The sequence below is a fragment of the Thalassophryne amazonica genome, chromosome 1 (genome assembly GCF_902500255.1).
Source record: "Thalassophryne amazonica chromosome 1, fThaAma1.1, whole genome shotgun sequence".
In the NCBI taxonomy this organism is placed as follows: Eukaryota; Metazoa; Chordata; class Actinopteri; order Batrachoidiformes; family Batrachoididae; genus Thalassophryne; species Thalassophryne amazonica.
In genome coordinates, this window is record NC_047103.1 from 54336117 (window position 1) to 54354926 (window position 18810).

At 40.0% G+C, this 18810-nt stretch overlaps 1 long non-coding RNA gene across 1 annotated transcript; it reads left to right on the forward strand.

The window, feature by feature from the left end:
* Window positions 1-18740, forward strand: LOC117510409. The gene is made up of 4 exons (XR_004560719.1): window positions 1-13; window positions 2212-2215; window positions 10791-10795; window positions 18594-18740. It is a non-coding gene; the product is annotated as an uncharacterized LOC117510409 (long non-coding RNA).
* Window positions 18741-18810: the final 70 nt, after the last annotated feature.

Sequence of the window (18810 nt, forward strand, 5' to 3'; positions counted from 1 at the left end):
TGAAGACGGGAGTGTACATGTGCTGTGTGTGTGTAAAAGCCCACATGTGTGTTTTACTGCTTTGACATCAGTGTGTGTTTGTTCTTGGGAATGATCTGTGCGGTTGTGACACATCAGGCATCTGCTTACGAAATCAGTTTCCAGTCAGTCCAGGAATTTAATGCATTTTAAAAACCCATGTTTTAGAGTCGCAGGCACCTAAGATCTTTGAAGTCAGATTAACATGCTCATAAATTCTACACACTGCCTTACACCTTTTACATATTAATACTTCTGATGAGGAGGTTGTGTTTGTGTTGCCATTTCTCTGTTTGATTAATCATCATCACAATATCTCAAAGATATATGAGCTGAGTCAAAATTATATTTGTTAACGAGGTAGACCATGGGCAAAGGAAGCGCTGATAAATTTTCGATGCAGTCTGGGGCGTCATAGGAGGAGTCACACGACATGAGGCGAGGTACAACGCGGACAGGAGGCCAAGTATAACTGTGGCGTTTCCGTCCTTCGACACAGTGTACAATGGATCGAGCGAGGAAACAATATGCCTTCAAATCACAAGTTGTTGCCACTCTTAGTATGTAGGCACTCTAAATACATTGAAGTAAAGATAAAGCTCGAAAAACATAAAAAATTCCTGAATATAAAATTACCAGACTATAAAGCTAAATTTACTGTCAGTTATTCTCACTTGCTAAGTTACTCTTAAATACTTTGTTACTCAGTTATTGTAAATGGACGGCGTTTATATAGCACTTTTCCATCTGCATCAGATGCTCAAAGCACTTTATAATGATGCCTCACATTCACCCCAATGTCAGGGTGCTGCCATACAAGGTACTCACTACACACCAGGGGCAACTAGGGAATTAAGGACTTTGCCCAACGGCCCTTAGTGATTTTCCAGTAAGGCTGGGATTTGAACCGAGGATCCTCTGGTCTCAAGCCCAACGCTTAACTACTAGACCATCACCTCCCCTGTGTCTCCAACTTACTTTTAGTCATTATAGTACAAGCATGTTTGCTACATCACTAAGTCACAGTCACTCTGTTACTTCTTCAGTTATTCACTTCATCATCTTCGTGGCAATAATCCTCCTGGTCAAGAACGTGGTGCCACCATTCACTGACACTGTGTACGGAACGAATGGAAAGTTCTTCAACCTGGTCTGACTGAAAGCCAAGAAGAACATCACCATCACTTCGCTTCTGGTCTTCCAATAAGCCGACAACAGCAGTGTGTCATTCTTTAAGGAAGAAGGGGTTCAGAAAATACTTTCAAACCTTTGATGAAGCCTAAACCAAGCTTGGTCTTCACATCAACCTGAAGAAGACACAGATCCCGCATCAGCCTCCACCCAACATGGTCAATTCGAAGCTTCCTGCTATCAAACTGCATGGACAGGTCCTGGAGAACATGACCCACTTTCCATAACTGGGCAGCCATGTGTCATCAAATAGTGACATCAATGATGTGATCCAACACAGACTCAACTGCCTTCGGCCAGTTTTGCACCCATGTTTTCAGCAACAGAGACTTTCAACACGAAACAAAAATCCTTGTCTATAAAGTTGTTGTCACGCCAACCCTGCTGTTCGGATCCGAGACCTGGACCACCTACCGCCACCACCTGAAGACCCTTGAGCAATTCCACCAACGCTGCCTAAGGAGTATCCTCCACATCAGGTGGGAAGACTACCGTACCAACATCAGCATTCTGGCTGAAGCCAAACTCCAGAGCATCGAGTGGCATCATCAAGAACCAACCTCAGTGGGTGGGCCATGTTGTAAGAATGGATGACAGCTGACATTCCAAGCAGATCTTCTATGCACAGCTGAGCAAAGGAAAACAGTCCAGAGGAGGGCAGAAGAAATGCTACAAGAATCTCCTGAAGCACAGCCTCAAGAGCTGCTCCATCGACTGGAAGACTTGGGAAGAACAAGCAAGGGACCAAACCAAGTGGTAAGCAATGATCTACACAGGATGTGGATAAACAACACATAGGACAAAAAGGAAAGAGAGAGAGCAAGATCATGACCGCCAGAAGCTTCCCACAGCAACCATGTGCAGCACATCAGAAACAGTGTACATCAAGACCAGGCCTGTTCAGTCATCTCTACGCCCACCATTCTGTCTGGGAATTGATCAAATGATTATCTTCTTCACCACCGAGGGATTGCCATGACGACATTTACTGTCAAGTTAAAGTCAAGTCCATAAATACTTGGACAATGACAATCTTTGGTATCTTTGTGTTTGTACAACACCACAATGGAGATGACAAACATATTGAAGACAGTTTTATAATGGGTGGGGGTCTGATCTCACAATCTGAGACGTCTGATGACCCACATAGTACAGCCCACTAATGATGCTACTTTAATTACAGCTCATTACATCAGGGTAGTTTGTTAACACGCTTCTCCAGGTAGAAGATGACATGACATTCTGGAAACGTCTCTGTAAGCAGATTGGCAATGGGCCATCTGCGGTCAGATGACAGCACAAACAGCAATACTGATGGTTTCCCACAGAGCAAACCTGATGTCATCACTGATAAGTGGCCCCTCATCAGTCACCCGCTGTGGCACACGTACATAAATCAATGCGTAAATCAGAAATAATAGTGGCACACTTGTGGGCGGAGACAGCACCTGACCTTTGCCTGTCAGAGAGATGAAACTTCACACACACACAGGTGGTAACGGTGAACGTTTATCACCGTGGATTCCATCAATCACTTTGGGAAATGTGAAAGAAAGCAAAGGAAAGGTGAGTTTGCTGCTCTGCTCAAGCATAAAGATGACTTTTTATTGTTGGCAAACATGGCAAAGGTCACTCGTACATGGCAACAGCAAATACATTTGACATCCTAATTGCAAAACCAATGTGGCTGCACAGTCGTAATTCTGGAGTCAAAGTATTTGTAACATGGGTCATTCCACATGAAATCAACTCATGAAAAACTACAGCATGATGTTCGTGGAGCACAAACCTCCACCAACACTCGATTTCAATTCCACAAAATTTTACCTTGAAAAAAAAAGTCCTGTTAGAAGGGTCTTTTCTTCAGCTAAATTAGATGTGATCAAATGTCAGGAGCATACATTTAGTTCATGCACTTGAATCGAAGTTATTTGGTGGTGTTGTCAGGTTTGTTTTTTCCAAGTTTTTTTCAGTTTCTGAATTCTTTTTCAAATAACTTTCACAGAACATTAGTTATTTGTGCTATGCACAGTTTGTCATTGCTTTTTGGGACTTGGTTTCCGACTGATAACTGGAAGATAGACGAAACAGGTATAAAATTGGAACCTCCATCCAATTTTGGTGGTGTAGATGAATCCATAACAGAAAAATGAGAATGACTGAGGCACTTTTGATTGAGATATAATGCAAAATGTACTATATTAAATTCAAATGTCCACAAAATCCGCAATCCACATCAGATCCGGATCAAACTTTGCCGTGATAGTGAGTGCCAGTCTGCACCTCACTTTCAAATATGAGAGTGACTGGGGCATGTTTCATTAAGATATAATGTAAAATATACATTAAATGGGATTCACTTTTAAATGTAATTGGACACAAAATCTGTAAACTGAATCAGGTCCAGATCAACCATTGTCAGTCAATAAAGGATACCATCCCACATAACTCTCCCAAATATGAAAGAGGTTTGATGTTTTTTGACATTTATGAACTTTTGAATATTTGTTTAACGTTAAAAGATATGGATTTTTCCAATTTTCTGAGATTTTTCCTGACTTTGACTTATGACCTTGAAAACTGAATCAGTTCTTGCCGATCAGAATATGAATCTTCAGTAAAAATTTCATAACGATATATGAAGAATTGCTTCAGGCTGTTGATAAACAAACAAATGGGGTGAAAACATAACCTCCTCCAGTTTTGGTGGTGGAAGTAATAATCTCCCCAGTCCATGGTCTCAGAATAGCTTCATTTTTACATATATTGTAAATTGAGAGCCACTATGGAAAATCCTAAATCTTAGGTTCATTCTCCAAATAGTCTTCCTTCTAGAAGGGTCTGAAAACAGAAAAGTGGCAATTTTTTTTTTCTTTTTTTGTACAGATACCTATTTTCTTGCCATTATAAAAATCCTTTTCCTCCCTGCCCCTTATGGGCCACATAAATGGGCATTTCTGGGATTGGGGGGCAGACCCACTTACATTATGATGAAAATGGACAATAAGTACAGATAAAAAAAAAAAAAAATCAAGACATTATCTGTTATACTGTTATATTTGATCTGTTATATGGCCCTTCAAAGTTAGCAAGAAAATAGGCATCTGTGACAAAAAAGTGCCACGCCCCCTTTTTTCCGTTCCCTTCTGTAAGGAAATCGACTTGAAGTATGAAGCCTTGCGCCACTTGAAGTATGCCGCTTGAAGAATGAAGCTTCTTGCCGCTATGCGGGGCAAAACAGCGCAAGGCTTGCTCAAGGTACAGGGAGTCCCAAACAGGAAGTGCCAAATTTTGAGTCCACAGTGAAACAGGAAATGTCAAATGTCAAACACTTCCTGGATCGACAGATGAGATCTCATGGAATCTCGCGGGAACTCAGTGGTAAGTTCACACTGTAACAGGAAGTGCCAAATTTTGAGTCCACAATGAAACAGGAAATGCCAAATGTTGAACACTTCCTGACATGGGTGGAGCGAGAGCGGAGGCCAGGGTTATACTGGACTCCCCTGAAATCGGATTGGACAGATGATTGACATGTACATATGTCTGGTTAAAAGAGCTGCATTTTTAAATCAGTGACTCTGCTAGATTCCTCCTGTACAGTAGTTGATGCTGTGTACCACAAAAGGTTCTAATCCTGTTGTGTGGGCCGCTGAAGAGGAGGTACTGCTGGCCCACCACCACCAGATGGTGCCCTGCTTGAAGTGCGGGCTTCAAGCATGAGAGGGCGTCATAGCAACCGGGAGTGACAGCTGTCACTCGTCATCAGCACCAGCTGTCACTCATCCACATCACCACCACCATAAAGGCCGGACTGCAACTCCACCTCCCCACCGAGAAATCAGCCATCAGAAGAGGTCATTTTCTCTGCTGACTTAAAACATTGAGTAATAATCTGAACTTCTTTGCAGCCGTTTTCCTGTGGTGTTTTCCTTATCTGTGGAATTGGCGTTTGGTGTGATCAGCGACGGCTTCGCTTCACACTCCAACCAGATAAGTGGTTAGACAGGAGCTGCACGAGTGTGTGATTGGAGGTGGAGGTGCTCCCTCCCAAAAGAATACAGACTGTGGGATTACTGAGTATGCGAACTCACACTCATCAACACTGTTTCTGTTCTCTGCCAGCAGTACCAGGTCTGACAGCTGGAGACGGTGACCACCTGTGGACACAGGACTTGGCGGCTCCAGTGTTCTTCAGATCCGTTGGCGGTGAGGGCCGTGTGGGATCCGGCTCGGCTCAGGACGGGTGTCTCCTATCCTCAAGCCTGCCCACACATCACTCAAATCTGTAATTCGGTGGTACCTAAACTGTGATTGTCTGTATTTTGTTGTGCACTACAACATTAAATTGTTACTGTTTGGCTTATCCATTGCCCGTTCATTTAACACCCCCTGTTGTGGGTCCGTGTTCCTACACCTTCACAACAAATCCACCTTAGTAGAAGAAGAAAAATGTTTGCCTCAGATTTGAACTGAACACGTCCTTTGACCCACAGACTAATAATGACACCAAATTTATATTAGTGAGTAAACGACTGTAATTTATCCTAGAAATGAGGTCCAAGTTGTTAATAGCAGCATTTCTCCTTCATGTTCACGTTTCCATCCCCTGATTTGTCTGAAGAAAACTGGCAATAAAACTGATTATTATTTACAGGTATTAACAAGTTGTAGAGATTTGCTTTCAGTTTGAGTTTGAGGAAGATAATTTTTGAATTTTTTATTCTTTACATTTTTTTGTATTTCTTGTATTTAAAATGGCATAAACAAATTAAAATGTGTGAAATTCCAAGTGGTCCAATACTTTTGGAGGGAAATGTATCCTAACCTTATGATGAGTGCAAAATGAGTGTGGTATTATTACTGTTTTGTTTAATAATGTTTAATTTTCACTGTTGCTGCACTTTGTGTGAAATCATAGTCATATCGTATATCATATTGATATGACAATATTGAGGTACGATAATTTGACCATATTGTACAGCCCTACTGTCAACTAGCTGCAAACTTTGAATATTAATTTACATCTACATTAGAAAATACTTAAAGTGGGAGGGGGTTAAGAGGCTTGTAATTAGGAGGGTCTGTGGGGTGGAGCTCCCCCCACCCTAGAAGCTGAAAGGTTTTAGTCATGCTCATCAATCAACCAATCAATCAACTTTTTTCTTATATAGCACCAAATCACAACAAACAGTTGCCCCAAGGCGCTCCACATTGTAAGGCAAGGCCATACAATAATTATGAAAAACCCCAACGGTCAAAACGACCCCCTATGAGCAAGCACTTGGCCACAGTGGGAAGGAAAAACTCCCTTTTAACAGGAAGAAACCTCCAGCAGAACCAGGCTCAGGGAGGGGCAGTCTTCTGCTGAGACTGGTTGGGGCTGAGGGAAAGAACCAGGAAAAAGACATGCCGAGAAGGGGGGCAGAGATCGATCACTAATGATTAAATGCAGAGTGATGCATACGGAGCAAAAAGAGAAAGAAACAGTGCATCATGGGAACCCCCCCACAGTCTACGTCTAAAGCAACATAACCAAGGGATGGTCCAGGGTCACCCGATCCAGCCCTAACTATAAGCCTTAGCGAAAAGGAAAGTTTTAAGCCTCTTCTTAAAAGTAGAGAGGGTATCTGTCTCCCTGATCTGAATTGGGAGCTGGTTCCACAGGAGAGGAGCCTGAAAGCTGAAGGCTCTGCCTCCCATTCTACTCTTACAAACCCTAGGAACCACAAGTAAGCCCGCAGTCTGAGAGCGAAGCGCTCTAATGGGGTAATATGGTACTACGAGGTCCCTAAGATAAGATGGGACCTGATTATTCAAAACCTTATAAGTAAGAAGAAGAATTTTAAATTCTATTCTAGAATTAACAGGAAGCCAATGAAGAGAGGCCAACACGGGTGAGATATGCTCTCTCCTGCTAGTCCCCGTCAGTACTCTAGCTGCAGCATTCTGAACCAACTGAAGGCTTTTTAGGGAACTTTTAGGACAACCTGATAATAATGAATTACAATAGTCCAGCCTAGAGGAAATAAATGCATGAATTAGTTTTTCAGCATCACTCTGAGACAAGACCTTTCTGATTTTAGAGATATTGCGTAAATGCAAAAAGGCAGTCCTACATATTTGTTTAATATGCACTTTGAATGACATGTCCTGATCAAAAATGACTCCAAGATTTCTCACAGTATTACTAGAGATCAGGGAAATGCCATCCAGAGTAACGATCTGGTTAGACACCATGCTTCTAAGATTTGTGGGGCCAAGTACAATAACTTCAGTTTTATCTGAGTTTAAAAGCAGGAAATTAGAGGTCATCCATGTCTTTATGTCTGTAAGACAATCCTGCAGTTTAGCTAATTGGTGTGTATCCTCTGGCTTCATGGATAGATAAAGCTGGGTATCATCTGCGTAACAATGAAAATTTAAGCAATACCGTCTAATAATACTGCCCAAGGGAAGCATGTACAAAGTGAACAAAATTGGTCCTAGCACAGAACCTTGTGGAACTCCATAATTAACTTCAGTCTGTGAAGAAGATTCCCCATTTACATGAACAAACTGTAATCTATTAGACAAATATGATTCAAACCACCGCAGCGCAGTGCCCTTAATACCTATGACATGCTCTAATCTCTGTAATAAAATTTTATGGTCAACAGTATCAAAAGCAGCACTGAGGTCCAACAGAACAAGCACAGAGATAAGTCCACTGTCCGAAGCCATAAGAAGATCATTTGTAACCTTCACTAATGCTGTTTCTGTACTATGATGAATTCTAAAACCTGACTGAAACTCTTCAAATAGACCATTCCTCATACTCATGCTCCCCAGAACCATTTTACTAAAAAACAAAGTCTGAAGGACCTAAATGACATGCTTAGATGGTGAGGAGCTTCCAGGAATGTGAGAGGCAAATAAAGAAAAAACTTAAAAAGGCAGGGGGCTTAGGAGGGCAGAGCCCCCACCCCCCCGAACCTGAAAGCTTTTAGCCATGCTAATGCTCCCCTGAAGCATTTGCTCAAAAAACAGTCCGAATGACCTAAATGACATGGTGAGATGCTGAAGAGCTTCACTCATTCATGTCTGTGCCATATACATATTATTTTGTATTTTTCATATCTTGCAGTGCATGTGGCCTCTTAGGCCCACCGTACCATACTCTACTATAAAAGATGTGAAAATAAAGCAAATATCTAACTTTTCTCAGTATCAAAAATTTCTGCTTCACCTTCTTTTGATGACCGCAAAAAAAGATCACAGTTTATTGGCTGAAACTGGAATCTCCCACAGTTGAACAATGGACAGAAAAATTCAAACACATCTACATAATGGGGCGGCTGACAGCTCAACTTCACTGAAATGCTTCGGTCTTTGATAGAAGATGGGGAGCCAATCATTGACTTTCTTAAATAGAGCATAAACCTATGCCTGGATTTGTTTTTGATTTGTAATTGTATGTAATCTTTGTGCGATGCCCAGTCTCAGGACAATGTAAATGTTATTGTCTTTAAAGTTGGAAAAAAAAAGAAAATAAAGCAAATCTGAGACCATGATCTGGGAGCCACTTGTTATATTGGCTATAATGGAACACTTTATCAGGTGATGTGCTACCATGGTAACGGCATGTGATGAAGCACGTCTTGCATCATAGGAAAAATTGAGCAAATGGCAGTAAAATCAAACCAGCTGTAAAAATCTGTATGCAAACATTCTTTTATGATAAAAATGACCTCAGTGTTTTATTATCTTCAGACCTCTAGATAGGTAGTGCAAACAGAAAAGATATACAGTAAGCTCCGTTGCCATAGATCTGACATGGTTCAGGGCTCTGCTGTGTTTATATGATGGCAAAAAACAAAGATGTGACCCCTGGGTGTCCTTTTAGAATACACAGCTTACTGCTGGACTAAAAGTTCATTTCATTTGTTTTTTTGTTTGTTTGTTTGTTTTTTTAAAACCCACCCGTTAGGGTTGAGGTGTCTTCTTGTGTTTCCTCCTGTCCATCTGATGACATAAACATATTACTAATTTTGATGCCAGTGACGCATCTTGGGATGGACCACAGACTGACTGGAGACTTGTCACGTTGACCTATGTTTTCTGGGAAAATGGGTTCACTTGTTCAGTAACAACATTCTGCACATCTGCCAGCAAAAAACAAAAAAAAACAAAAAAAAAACAGCTGAATCAGGTGTTTCGCAGCTCAAGGACAGCAGGCATGTCGACTTAATGTTTCAAAACTATTGTGTCTTCATCAGTCAGCTGACATTGATAAAGACACAATGTCCTCTATAGTTTTCTCCATCATCTGAACAAACTATGGGATGTTGAGTGTAGCGATGTGTGTTGGGGTAGAAAAGGAGTCTAATATTGCTTTTCTAGGAAAATAGTTCACTATTCCATCACCAGTCATGTACTTCACAGCATGTTATGTTTTTTTAAAATTACTACACAACCATCTGCAAAGATCTATTAACAAGCTTGTTTAGAATTGCACCTGAAAAGTCAACAAGTCAGACAAGCAATTATGGCTCTTGTAAAGAATGTTGCTTTGTTTTGTGGGTTTTTTTTTTTGTTTGTTTTTGGTGGTCTACTTCAGATATTTTTTTTTCATAATGCAGAGCTGATCCTGTGGGTCTGTTTGGAATACACTCACTCACGTTTTACAGTTCAAGAAACACAGCCACCCTTCATGTCCTTGCAGCCCTTTCAATTTTAATCCTGTGCAAACATCAGAAATTAAGAAATAGCCTATCATTTCATATCTTGAGTTTAAAAAAAAATCCCTGATTGATGTATGTATTCCAAGCATGAAAGACTCTTACATTAGGGTACAGAGATTAATCAAAAACTACTTTGCTAATCGACTAATCACTCTGAGTCATTAAAAAACTGATTTCAGCTTTTTAAATGTGTGTATTTTCTGACTTGACTGTTTGTTTTTTAAAACTCACCTCTGGCAGTAAACTGAGCTGTGGAAAAAACAAGACATTTGAAGGCATCATCTTGGGCTCTGGAAAACACCGATCCAAATTCTTCACCATTTTATGGACCTAACAACTAACCGATTAATCAAGAAAATAATAAGTTTTGCAAATAATCACAAGATGCAGTCCTGCTTCTATATATTAAATGCCAAGTGGCCTCTGTGTGTACGTGTATGCGTGCATGTGTATGATTTCAATCATGGATGAACTGGAGAGAGCTGACATTTGTCATTTGGTATGCCTATGTATTTTGGTTCAATCTTGAGCCCGTGGATCCCCATGGGCAACACACTGGTTTCACATTATTTTTGCAGGACATTAATTTCAGCTGAGTCAGTGAGTGAACACAGAAAACACAAAGACTGAGCATGGAAGTCAGACATTGAGCCTTGAGTGTAGGTTCTTGGTATGTGGCCTGGTATTTCCTTAACCACCTGGCCTTTCCTGCTGTTTTCTTTGCTATTTATTAAGAGCTGTATGAAGCTGTAATTTTAAATCAATACGATGGAGCCATGTATCGTTCCATTTTTTTCCCTGTCTGGCAGCAAAACCCTGCATCTGTTTCCAGATAATGAGGGAATTTTCTTTTGGCAGGTCCCGTTTTTGTTTGGGGTCATCACAGCAGAGCCGGTATGGATTCACATGCTAAGTTGGCCAAACTTTTACCCCAGATCCACTTAATGATGCATCTCCAAATGTACATGGAGAATGGGGCAGCACTGAGCTCCAGCCAAACACGCTAACCACCATGCTAGTCAATGACTCAGCGATTATTCACAGTTTGGTGGACGACTACAACGGTATTTATACATGAGCTATTTTAACTCTAATCATAATAAATCAGTCTTCTTGATCCTCAAACTGTCTATCTTCTTTCAAACAGGTCCAAATGTATTTTGGGCATTTTTTTTACATTTAAGGCAGTGGACTGGCCAGAGTTATATTTGGCAGCCTACATACTCTGACTCCTGCTGGTACAGTCAACTGGCACCACATGAAGCCAGTGAAAGAGCCACACTGCCTGGCTATTTTTCACGACACGCTTCCCTCCCATGCTGCTCCGCACAGAGAAACCTGCACCACTAAAACATTAAAACTGCTGAAAGGTTTGGTAGCAAAACAGCAAGTCATCTTCTTGTTTTAAAGGTTGAGACTGAAAAGAAATGTCTCAACCTTTATGTATTTGCGACAGGCAGCACATGTATAAACAGTCACGCCTTCAGGAAAACAAGATGATTCAGAAAACTCTTTAAAAAAGTACTCTTCAGCATCATCACACGCTCTCAGATCGATCTTGACCTGATTTATTTTGTAACCCTTTTTCATTTGTAACCACTAAAAGGCATGAGATGTGACATGGGGAGGAGCTATTGCAGGAAATGATCCTCTATTTCCCAATACTCAGTGTTCGCAAACTTGTTAACCTGCACTAACCAGCAGACAGAGCACAGGAGAGCAACCGCTGATTGCTCTTCTTTTCGTCTTCAGCCTTCCGGTTGCACTACTGCCGCGCAATTCATCGTGCCAATGCGTTATTTAGATGGTACACTTGAAACCGTGAAGCCTGGATTGCGCACTATTCACGTCATGTTTGCGTGTAAGTTTTTTTACCCAATGCGTGACCGAAAATGGTGTGCATCGGCACACAATGGCACGCCGTCACACAACTGATTTACACCCTGTTCAACTATTGTTGGTGCATTGTTTCCGTACAGTGTATGACATGGTACTCACAACGCATATTGTTCCTGCAAAGGCATGTCATTGCCGCAACCACTTTGCGCATGCGTGAATCAGTTGTGGCATTATTTGGTCCTGCTTTGTCCCACTTGACACCACGCTATATAAAATAAAGCCTGTGCCATTTGCTGTCAGAACTTAGCTGATGAAATCACTCTCATCACTCCCAGAATCACAGAGAAATCATCTACATCTGCAGGTTGTCTTGTGCATATTGTGTGGTGGAATCTTTTGGAATCTTGTCTCAAAGGTAACTATTTATAATAGATATATTGTAATTGATTGGTATAACAGTTGCATTTTCATTCCTTCTTATGGCTTACATAACGTATCTGTAAAGTTATGTTTATTATAGATGAATCTCATCGTAATTGCTCAGATGCCCTGTGCGCGATGACACGCATTGACATGCAGTGTTTGAGAAAAGGTTGCGCAATGTTCAGAACTAGTTCACGCAAGTGGCACGAAATTTAGGCATACCAGAAATTTTGAACATTTCACGCAGCCTCACACAGTTTACAACCGTTTACGTCGAGTTTACCCATTGGCACACCAGGTTGTGGGCCAATGCGGGGATCAAATTCATGCAAGTGTCAAGGTGGATTAAGTATGTCCCTTTTGGGTTACTGTATCAACATGATGGCCTCCATGAATGCCATATTGCATTTCTGCAAATAAACATCTCTAAATTCTACAAATTGTAGCTTTTTTTTAAATAATATTGGGTCATAAGAGAAGGAATGTGAGGAGTGAATTTACACACTGTTTTCGGTAACTGTTTTAGCCTTTGTAGCAAAGAAAACAAAGTTTCACCTTTGGAATTCAGTGTGTACTGTACTCTCGGTGCAGTTTTAAAAGCGTTCATTGGATTGCAGTGAAACAATAAACCAGTGTGGGCAGGCCCAGCGCAGCTCTTATTAAAGACCTCATTGTCGTCTGTTTGTTCCAGGTCATTTTGTTTCATTACACTTGAAAGGGATGGTAAAAACACGGCATGAAGAGGGAGACTCAGCCTCCATTCGAGCATGAATAGTGTCCCTTCACTTAACATGAATAAGGGGATAGATCTGTGTTTCTAGGTCAGCATGTGTGAAATGTACACCTCACTGTGCAGAGGCAGGGGTGCACAAAACAACAAAAAAAAAACAGCTAGATTTTGACAGCACATCAGTTGGTCTATCTCTGCTTTGTGGCATCTAAAAGAAACATCAAAAATATTCAAGTCTTGAACCTTTCAACTCAGAATTCTTTTAGTGAATGAAGAAGCCGTGATCTGTCACTTCATCATTCATCCTGATTTATAGCCAGATCCATTGGTTGAACAGGAACACAATTTTTGCAGTTTTGCATCCGTGCAACACCACAATGAGGTTGAAATGAAACATGATGTGCTTCGTGTAGATGTTCAGCTTTAATTCAAGAGCTTGGAGAAAAATATTACATTAACCACTTAGAAATTAAAACCATTTTTTCCTCACAGTGCAGCCAGCAGGCTAGATGTCACTAAGAGCCAATCAATCAGTCAAGCAAATTTTCACTTGTGAGAAAGATTAATTCAGTTGTACTAGCTCAACTGGCACCAAACGTGGTATGGGTATTATGCATAATAACCCCAAAAACGTGGGGTTCCAAAGATCAAGGTCACTGTTGCATACATTGACCATGGTAACTTCTTTTATAATTGTCTGATTATCACTAAACTTGGTATGTATGTTAGGCACGGTAACCCCAAGAACTCCATTGAATTGGGTGTGAAAAGGCAAAGGGTCAAAATCAGTGAAATGTACATTGTAAACGCGTTCTCCAGAAAAGTCTCTTCTCAGTTGTAAGCTTATCAGTGTTTGCTTGGGTTTGTCCAAACTATGTTCTTGTTATACACAGTCCCTCCATTTTCAGAACCCATACGTAATTGAACAAATCAAATAAGGATTTTTTTTTTGAGAGAGAGAGAGAGAGAGAGAAATCCATTTTTACAGCCAGTTTCCTTCAGACAAGTCAGGGGATGGCTAATATAAACATTTCAAAGTCACTGAATACGGAACGCTGGGGCACAGTGGATCAGAAATGTTGTTTTGTGGCAGCATAAACACATGATTATAAAGATTTCTTCAAAATTCTTAAATATATGCCAATGTATATACAAACTATAATCCAACAAACCAGCTATGTAATGTGTGAGTGTCTTATATAGTGATATAAGTCCTTTAGAAATCATTATAAATACAGCTGTCATCATTTCTGTTCAAATGTGAAAACAGTTGTTTATATACACAAATTATAGAAATAATTCATGGAAAAATAAATGTATAAGCTTTTGTCATCCACTTGATAATGGGGCTTAGTAAATCACTTTCTAGACTGATTCACTGTGCCCCGGGTGCATGTGACACACGAGTCATGTTATCAAATAGCTGATAGTCTGGAGAAGACATAACACATGCTCATCAGTTGGACGGGGTAGTCTTCTAACTAATAATTTTTTGGGCTACTTTTTCTCTGTTGTGAGAAACAAAGACACTGACATCCACAAAATTTACTTTTGATAAAAAAAAATTGACTTCACTTGCCACTTAGTTTTACCCTTAATGTATCCAAAAACAAAACACTAATTTATAAGGGGGTCTTTATGCATAAAAATATGGCATAGCTGCCGAAAATATATATGTAGTTTTGCAGATGTAGCTACTGATTCACTGTGCCCCAATTTCCCCTATGTCTTGGACTTCATTTACATCAATCATTAAGAAATACAAACACTACGGTATAACAGTGTAACTGTGCAAAACGAAGATGAGTGAGGGAAGCCACCAAGACACCAATGACAACTTCAAAGGGGTTATAGGCCTCTGTGGTTATGACTGGAGAAGCTATGCACAGTACAACTTGTATCTGTTGTGCCAGAGGTCAGAGCTTCATTGTGGAGTGGAAAAGAGATGAATTTTAACTTGAGAAAACATCAAATCTATAAGGCTTCTGGTAACTGTAGCTGAAATTTCACATCTTCTTTAAAAGATTTCCTGTGCTTAAAAGGTAACTGTATAACTGCTGATGAAACAGACAAAATTTGTGCTATGGAAAGTCTCTGAACTCTCAGAAACCTATAGCTCCTCCACAGTTGTTATGGTTGTCTTGGTGTCTTCCCTCACTGGTTTCCTTCTTGCAAGATCACTACATTTTTGAGAATTGCCAACTCCAGACAGCTACAGTTCCACAGTGCTTGTATTTCTTAATGAATTACATATTCAGTGACAAGGAAATGTTTATGTATCCATATAAATGTTTATGTATCCATCCACTGACTTCTCCAAAGAAAACTGGCTGTAAAAGTGATGATTTGTATGAACAATAATTCTCATTTAGTTTGTCAAATTTATTATAAGCTTGGAAAATGGAGGTACTTTATAATTCATACCATCTCTGTAACAGGTGCCAGGATGCTATCACCCTTCAAATTGGAACGACACTCAGTCGAGCACTGACCACCACCTTTGAATAGACTCACTGATTCACTGGTCAGTTTAATATATACTTTTGTTGTTGTCGTTTTAAAGTTCAGTTGTTTCCAGTTGATTGTCTGTGGAGATAATCTGCCAATGTCTGAAGCCAAACAGAGGTCATACATTCAGGCGAGGTTCAGGTTCACCTCTGCTCTGGAGGCTGCTCTCCCAAAGCGGTTGTAAATACGCACAAATTCAAGCTGAAAGACTGCACTTTACACTCAAATTCATTATTCTCACATACAACAGCCTGTGGTAGCCAAAATAGCTACGTTTCCCCACAGACAGTGTATGAATTGAGCTGAGACATTTGATTAAAGGCGTTGAGACTGTCCTGTGGCTGTATTACCTGAATCCCAAGTAAACAGTTACATGTTAGAGTGAATTTAAGGAGGACATAAATGAGAAGGTCACTACGGATGAGATGATCAAACATTTACATTTGTAACAAGAGTACTAAAGACAATGCAGCTCCATCCTCATGTATCCTCAAACTGGCTGAGTACTTTCTTTGTCCAACACAATGGACATTGACATGAGCAACAATGTGCTACGTGGGAAAAGTAGCACATTCTGGGATCTGGGGGCACATTTTTCTATCTGTGCTGTAGATTATGGAATGCACATTGTTTCACTGTAATATTTTGCATTCCGATTGCAGCAGTAGTGGACATGTGCAGTGTGTGTGTGTGTGTGTGTGTGTGTGTGTGTCCCAGAGAATTTGGGCCTGCACGCTGCTGGAAACAAGAATAAATGTTTCACAGAAAAGTACTCAAGCCAAAAATCATTTATTTTCAGGATGATTCCATTTCACAAGGCACAGTGATGTTTCTTTTAGAGACGAGTTGAAACGAGAGACAAATTAAACAAACAAAAAAGTGAATTAGACGTTTCTGCATCACTGAACTGCAAGATATAATAAAGTAATAAATCTAGAATCCGTGTTGTAGTTTGGGCCCATATGGCTGTATTATATACAGTAACAGCCATTAGAAAAGTGCATCCGGACAACGATTACAGGATACAACAGACATTAGTACGCTCCAGTGTAACATCAATTTAAAGGTCAAATGATTCAGAAGTGAAGTCTTTTTCTTATGAGCAATCAAAAACAAATACTGAAAACACAGGCCCCAAAGTAGAAACTGAATGCGACAAAAGTTAGTGTAAATACGCACACCCTTTAAAGTAAACACAGCTAAATCTTCACTTTTACAGCCAGGTTCTTTTTTTAAGACAAACCACAGGATGGATAAAATAACATTTCAAACTGACTGCATATACTATCTTTGTGTTCATTTCAATCAGTAACATTATACTGATTTTGTTTAGAACAGGCTCAGTTCAAAAATATAGTGATAGCAAATGTCGCAGGACAGTGAGGGAAGCTTCTAAAATACCAGTTACAACTCTGAAGGAGATACAAGCTTCCATTGATGTGACTGGAGCAACTGGGAATTTTGTTTGTTGTTTCATGTTACAGCTTCACAACAGAGTGGCACAAAAAGAAGATGTGAAATTTCAGCTGCAGTATGCCAGAAGGCACATGGGAGACAAGAGTCTAGAGTTCACCTGTTTTTGTTTGAATAAAGAAAGTCCTTGATACCACTCTACTGCAGATCTGGTGAAGCAACAGACAAAAGTTGCCCAGTTTCTCCAGCCACACCCACAGAAGCTTTGTCTTTGGTGCCTTGAGAGCTTCCCTCACTCGTTCACTCTGTTGTTACATACACTAACAAACCCATTTTGTGTATTACAGACTGATTCACATGGACGCCAAGAAATGTTCACTGACTCAGTATCTGTCCCTCACTTTTTCTTTTTTTTACAACTGGCTGTAAAAGTGATTTAGATGTTTTATATTAAAGCTTATGCATACTTATACTCACTTTTGTTGCACTGAGTTTCCACTCTGGAGATTGTGCTTTCAATAGAGTCCTTTTATAGTATCGTTTGTTTGCACTGTTCAGAGGAAATCCCACTTGTCAGCTTTGATAAAATGCAATTACTGAGACACAGGGGCACCTAAAAGGGGAGAATAAGGAGAAGAATTCCAGGGGCCCTGATAGGACCTTAATACCATTATAATACTGACAAAATAATATGACACTCATTTACAAACTTACAATCACACATATATTGTATTTACAATGTATTCGTAACTATGTTTATTTGTTTTGGAAACATTTCTCAAAGCTCACCCCCCACCCCCTCTCTATTTACATAAAATGGTTCTGTCCACCTGCTGCTCAGTCAGACTGATGCAAAAACGTTTCACACAGCGAGTGCAAAACAGCTCAGAGACGAAAAAACAAAAAGCTTAGACTGGAGGTGAAAAAAGTAAAGGGTCGTCAGAATGCCAGTTCTTTCACAGGTGAGGTGGGTCTGTGACGGAAAGTTCTGAAGTGTTTGTTGTTTTCTGTTCCTAACTTTGTTCATAAACTAGCTCACTTTTCTCCCTATGTTTAGCGCATACTTCTGAAGAAAACTGGATTTATGCATTTCATTGTTGTAGTTAACTAATCAGTGCAGGCAATCGTTTAGCAAGCTTGCTCAAAAAATGGCTCATGTTCCGCACATTATTTCAAATAGTTCTGAAATAAAAAAGCCTATAGTCTGTATTTATTTCAGAACTATTTTAATGGTTTAAAACGATCATCTACCACTGAAATATAATGTTTGGTCAGTAGTGTGGGACTCTTATCCCCTTGCTTTACAGTAGGAACAGGAAACATTTGTTGTGCATGCAGACTGGGTGACTACTCTCAATCCAATCAGAGAAATTCAGTTTAATTTAAATTTATTTTCATTTATTTATTTATATTATTTTCATTATATAAATGAAAATAAATTGAAAATTAAATTGAAAAATTTATATAGCGCGAAAGCACAAGGCTGCCTCCCTCAAGGCGCTTCACACAAGTAAGGTCTAACCTTACCAACCCCCAGAGCAACAGTGGTAAGGAAAAACTCCCTCTGAGGAAGAAACCTCAAGCAGACCAGATTCAAAGGGTTGGCCCTCTGCTTGGGCCATGCTACACACACAAATTACAAAACAATTCACAAAATGAACATAGAGGAAAGAGAAATGGTTCATTTTCTGGAAATCATAAGTTTAAATAGCAACAACCAGCCTCACATACGTATGTATTTTTGTCAGTCTAGAGAATCAGTCTTGTATTTTCAGTGCTTTCCCTACCAAGTAACTGTCAAATCACAATTTTCTTTACACAAATATGGGAATGATAGCCAAAAATATTATTAAAATGAATAGTTTTATGTAAAACAGTATCAAAATTTTCCACCGGCCTAGTGGCAGGCTGTGGGGATGGCCCACTACAAATGCTCTTCATAGATCACAAAATCCATGGCGGCGC